Source organism: Erpetoichthys calabaricus, chromosome 9, assembly GCF_900747795.2.
Source record: "Erpetoichthys calabaricus chromosome 9, fErpCal1.3, whole genome shotgun sequence".
Taxonomy (NCBI): domain Eukaryota; kingdom Metazoa; phylum Chordata; class Cladistia; order Polypteriformes; family Polypteridae; genus Erpetoichthys; species Erpetoichthys calabaricus.
Genome location: NC_041402.2, coordinates 143,849,381 through 143,856,124, shown reverse-complemented (window position 1 = coordinate 143,856,124; position 6,744 = coordinate 143,849,381).

The window sequence follows — 6,744 nt, the reverse complement described above, 5'->3', positions numbered from 1 at the left end:
TACTTGAATAGAAATTGTTCTTTCAAGACAAATAATTTTATTAAAAAGAAAACGAACGAATGAAAATTAAGCAGGCTGAAATTCGGCATGCACTAAACAAGTGCAAAGAACAAGCCAACTTCCACAACATATTCAGATAATTAGTTGGCTCATCTGACTATTTTTTTTGAATGTCAAACATGTAGGGGAAACAATGATGAAGCTGTTTATAGTAACAGTAGGATGAATCCAGGAACCAGAATCATCAAAAGTGAAGTAAAAAAGGATTTAGGAATTGCTCAGTTGGATGGCTGCAAAACAGACAGAACTAAAAGTAGTGTGAATTTCCCCTTGGGATTAATAAAGTATCTATCTATCTATCATCTATCTAGGAAGATGTGCGACTGACATGATGTCAAAATTTGGCAGATGTGCCATAAGCAAAGGAAAGGTAAGATGCTGCATTTCACACTTTTTGTTAGACTTGACAGCATTAGAAGCACAAAGACCTCAAAGAGAATGGACAGAGCCGAGGTTAAATTGCAAATATTATTCTCACAGGTGGCGCAGTGGTAGTGCTGTTGCTTTGCAGTAAGGAGACTGTGGAAGATTGTGGGTTCGTTTCCCGGTTCCTCCCTGTGTGGATAGTGCTTTGAGTACTGAGAAAATCTCTATATAAATGTAATGAAGTATTAATGAATTATTCTGCACTTCCACAGATTAATTTAAAAACACATCTATTTTTATTTGTTTTGGACTTCCATCCCCACTGAAGTGTCACAGAAAATGAATCATTTTGAAAATACTGTTCAAAGTGTGTAAATTTAAATACTAAGATGTATACTTGATATCATTTTCATGATGACAGAAATTAATAATAGAACATTGAGGCACGTTGGCACAGTAGAAGCGACGAGCTGGAGCCTCTTCCAGAGATCCCTGCCTCCCACAAGATGCTTGCTACACTATGCGTGACCCACAATAAAATAATTTATTGCAGCAGTACTATTATTTCAAACATTCTAACCCCCGATTCCTGTCCTTCCTTTTCTTTCTCCAGATAACTAATTGGCACACAATCAGCTCTTTAATAAATGCCAAACCATCTGTAAGCTTAGAATGCCGATTCTTCAAAACTTTTAAGGAACATTGAAATATCTTTGTAGTACATGTTTAATTATTTCATCCATCTATCCATCCAGGGTTGCGCCAGTCCCAACAAGCATACAGCGCGAGGTAGGAACAATCCCTGAATTGGGCACCAGCTCATCGCTATCGCTGTGTCACAGAGTCCTAGCATATTTAATCATTATCAATATATATTATTTAAATTAAGTTAAAAATATATCTGTATAATGTAATTTATATACTTTACTGCATTTCATCTTAAAAATGGTATCAAGAGCTCCAAGAAGATAGCGCCTGGAAATCTAAATCAACTTAGAAGCCAGTCATCATCCTCTGTAAATATGCACTCTCTTCTATTGAATTGAATTGAATTCCTTTATTGTTATTGTATGGTACAATTACATTTAATATGCAAATCCTCCATAAACTTATTTTCCTATAAAATGGTAAAATAATAACAACAACAACAATAATAATAGGATAAAAAACACTAATAAAATATACAATATGAAAGCATGAGTGGCTCAGGTTGTGCAATATTACATTGTAATGCATGTTTACATTGAGGCAATTTTACTTATAAGTACAAACAGTTCTACCAGGAGCACTTGATGGACTAATTGAGTGTGTTTATATCTCTTGGGATGAAACTGTTTCTGAACCGCAAAGTCCCTATAGGAAAGGCTCTGAAGAGTTTGATGAATAGGAGAAGTTCAAATAGACTGTGCCCATGACTGAGGCAGCATGTGCTAGAACCCGATAATTCTCTTCACTCTTGATACAATCTGCCATAGAGGTTTCCGATCAGCTGCTGTAGAGCTGTGATTCCACACTCAGATACAATGGGTTAAAATACTCCGAGTGGTGCACTGAGAATTAACAACACTAAAATGGCTATGGTATTTGGAATAGTTTGGCCATTTGGTGCATAATGATATGGTTACAGGTTGATTACAATCAGATACCTTGAAGTAAAAAACGATATGCGGTTAATTTCAGTGTATTTGATAAAGCCACATCAGGGATGTGAATCTAAAAAATAAAGGGAAACCACACAGGAACAGTAGCACTGCTTTGATGCTGGGTGCCGCCAGTTTGCAAAACCGAGTGGAGAACTTGCATACACAAGGGATTGAGCTGGCATGAAAATGTGTGTGGCTTTTATGCCAAGTTTAGTGTTTATATATCGGGATGCGAGTGTTGAAACGGGCATACGCAACATTTTTGTGCATACGCACCATTTATACATGAGGCCCCAGGACATGGAGAATGTAGGTTCATAACACATGCAAAGATCTAAGTCAAAAGGTCGATTAAAAAAATAAAAAAAACAACTATCAAACCCAAAATGCCAACTAAACTCTTAGTCATAAAACATGCAAAGGCCTGACTCTCTGATGGATTTAATAGCTGAACAACTGAACGCAATAAAATTATTTACCACACATATTCAAAGTCTTGGCAAATAATATTAGCTTGATGTTGTCTTAAATAATGTTGCAGTGATGGAAGTCACACGTTAGCAACAAGGCAACTTCGCTATCTGCAACATGGATCTGATAATGCACAATTTAAAATTGTTGCACAGTGAGCACAGTGACATCACCAAAATACAGATACAAATAGTAAAACCATCAAAACAATAATGATAGTTTTCAAAATTCATAGAATAATATTCTAAAGGAGAGACAGTAAATCTCTAGTTCATAACAGGTAGATCTTAGTCACTGCCAACATTTCCCATCCTCCAGAATCAGAACCTAAAAGTAGTGCATTCATTTAGGAAAGAGGCAGGTCCACATGGACTAGAAAATGATGATAGCAATAGAGAAATAGCAGTCGTTTTATTTCAGGGAGAGGTTTAAACACAGGGATCAAGAGACATAAGACATAAAAAAATCAATTACAGAATTCAAGATGATGTCAAAAAATGAAGTGCTGTAGTATTAGTCTATTGCAAGTTTCCTTCCCTGATTTAATTTCAAAGTTTGTGCTGCTTGCTAAATATTCTGTCATCTTTTACAATGGTGATGTGATGACATTACACATCTTGTATCATCAGCTAATGTGACTAGCAATATGGTGGGACCCATTAAAAACAATGTGGAAAATGACCACTGAAAAACAGAAAAACAAAATCGCTATGCAGTGACATCGTGGAGATAATGATAAAAAAATATTAACAAACATGAATAATGAACACATTAAAAAAATAAACAAAATAAAACTACACTAATGTAAAAGGGTTCCTGACAGATGGGACGTTCAGTGTGAAAAACACATGCAGTCAGTATGTCTTTCAATGACTAGGGAGCATTGATTGACTCCCTCTATCTTTTTTTGATGCAAAAAATGATCTGTCACTCCTTTCAACAACTCTTGTTTTAATTACTTTAATTTACTTTTCAGTAGTCTTCCTTCCCAAAGTGTAAACAGATTAAAACATGTTTTAAATTCTTCTGTCAGAGTTGTGTAATGAACGCATAGCTTCTATAAAAGCTTGACTGAACTATCTGTTTAAAATGTTTGACCAAAATACACTGTACGAAAATTAAAAGGGAAAATAAAATCCTGCCCACATATACTCTGATTTTATAGAATATAAATGTGAAGAAATGTGATAACTTGATGCTTTTGCAGCTGCTCTGATTTAGACAGAGAGAGGGTGATAACAGTGGATGTCTCAGAGATGGCTCTAAAATAAGATGAGAAAGATAAAGAAATAAAACAACTCCAAAAATTGTTCATATTTTAAAGGTTAACTAGAAAATCTGGAAACTCTTAACTGCTAAAGTATGTGTGGAAGAATACTTTTAGGATGGCATAGCATTCATTCTAAAGAAATAGCATAAAGGGTAAATAAATATCAAAGAACTATTCAGGCATATCAGGAAACCAAAAGGTCAAGTGAACTACAGAGACAAAAATGTAATACACAAAATGTACTGAAAGATGACTAAGAGATCAGATGAGCTATATTCAACAAGTTTGGACAGCTGTTATATGCACAAAAATTTCAAGGGTGATGGCTCAACCCAAAGGGTTTAAGAATAATAAGCATATAGTAAAATAGACTGTCATTTTATATAGATCATTTGGGAATAAACCAGCAAACCAACCAGAGTAAATGTGTGCATTAATTGACACTGTCATGTAAATTTAGTTGCTTATAAACTTTACACCTTAATTATTTGACCATTCTGATCATGCTGTGAAAGAATACTCCCTGTTCAAGCATTATCTGAAGAGTAATAAATGAAGCAGATGGACAAACATTTCTCCTGCCTGATTACTGATTAATAGGTTTTATCAGACTTATCTTATTAGAGGATATGTTTCTTTCTTTAATTAAGATTTTGATTACAACAACATTTGTTTCATAGATCATCTGTTTTTGAAGCACCTAGATGCGCTTACATGGTAATCCAAAGTCTGTTCGCAGAAGCTTCACTGCTTTACAATATTATAAAACAAAAAGTGCAAGCCCAATCATTGTATTTCTCTTTGGATTTTGGTCAAAAATGCATTTTAAAAAATGTGTAACATCTGCAATTAATGAGATTATGCTTTCTTTCAGAAACTGAAGAATGTGAAAATCTCTTTGCTGAATTAGGCGATTTAAAGATGCGCGTTATTTATTTAACTGAAGTGCTACTGAATGCAGCTCATCTACTGAAGTAAAACAACCTGCTGTTATATTTGTTGCAGTGCTGCACAGGTATTTACTAACAAAAACTTGAAAACAGAGTATGAATACAGTAATTTAAGTATTTAATGAAATTAGCCTTAGCAACATTACTTCAAAGTTTTGAAAGATCTGGTTTAGATTCTTAACTAGTAGCTGGATGTGTTTAGTTGTCAGTTTTCCCTGTGTCTGATATTTTAATATAGATCTGAACCAGCAGGGGACACTACTGGGCAAACCCGGGACCAGACATGGTCCTAAACTTTTCCTAGGAGGGCAATGGGGAATGTCGAGTAATGTGTTGAGAGTCACCCATTTTCTAAAAGACAAAACGGGATCTGTATATATGGTATCTCTGCTTCTCCAAACTGTTAAGGTTTATACCTTACGCACAGTTCACCTGTCCTCACTCTGTGGACATGGAACCATGTGCAGGAAGACATGGGGCCAGAAGAGAGACATACGGAGGTAAGTCACTAGCCAGAAGTTAAAAACTTCCAGGCACAAAGTAACAAATTTAAGAGTTTGAATTTGAGTGGGAAGTATTTGGCAAGGACTTTGATGGCAGGTGGAAGAGCAGACCAGGTTGTGGAGAACATGTTTGGTGTTATATGTATAGGAAGGTTAGCAAAGAGTGTTTGTAAAATATTTTCTGGCAAGTGTATCAGTTACCCCACATGGTAATAATTGTCCATCACCTGTATAGGTAGTCCTTATGTATCATGCAATCTCTTTTTATTTTCCCATTTTTTTGCTTTATACTCTGTTCTTCCTGTTCCCTGTTTTCCTTGTTTATAATGAAACCCTTCTTGTTTTTTGGCCTCCATAGTCATTATATGGATACAGAGACAGCTCAAGAATGCTGCCTACATTACACAAACTGGTTAGCACCTGTTAGAGTATTATCATTATCCATCCATCCATTTCCCAACCCGCTGAATCTGAACACAGGGTCATGGGGGTCTGCTGGAGTCAATCCCAGCCAACACAGGGCACAAGGCAGGAACCAATCCTGGGCAGGATGCCAACCCACCGCAGGACACACACAAACACACCCACACACCAAACACAAACTAGGGCCAATTGAGAATCGCCAATCCACCTAACCTGCATGTCTTTGGACTGTGGGAGGAAACCAGAATGCCCAGAGGAAACCCACGCAGACACGGGGAGAACATGCAAACTCCACGCAGGGAGGACCCGGGAAGCGAACCCAGGTCTCCTAACTGCGAGGCAGCAGCGATACCATTGCGCCACCACGCCGCCCATTATCATTATTGTCAATGTAATTATTAATCCATAACTTTATTCATTTAGCAGGTGCTTTTATCCAGAGCGTATTGCAAAATTAACAACTCTAAGCTGGCCCACTGTTAGTGAGTGAGTGAGTTTAATCATGTACGTGCGTGCTGTCACTAAGCAATTTTTGAAAATATATGAGTGATTAAAGTTGTGCTCAACTGCTTATCATCAATTTCCTTGTACAGCTAACTTACCTAATGCCTTGTAAAGAGTATTCTGCTTTGCCACATACTAACATGTATCTGTAACAGCTATTTTTTGACTACTAAAGAACATCCATATAAAATAATACTACAACTGACTTTAGTTATTTAAACAAGTGCAACCACATTCCAGGACATTGTACCTTGTGCTAAGCTGAAAAATATCTGGGTGATATAGTCAGAAAATAATGCCAAAATAAGTGACTTGTCATTATTACAGTATGAAAAAGGATTTTGGTAGTGTTTTGGATGATATACCTTCCTTTTCTGTTCAATAATGGCATGGCAGTCAAAGTTCAAACTACAGTATTAAGTTAACTTTGGCTAGATTGTTTTAAAATATTTAGGCCATTGTCAGTAGAATCCAATGGTGTGAAAAATCATGCACTGTAAATTTATACTAAACCCCACAACGTTAGTGTGTTAAGTGATTACACTAAAAATGAT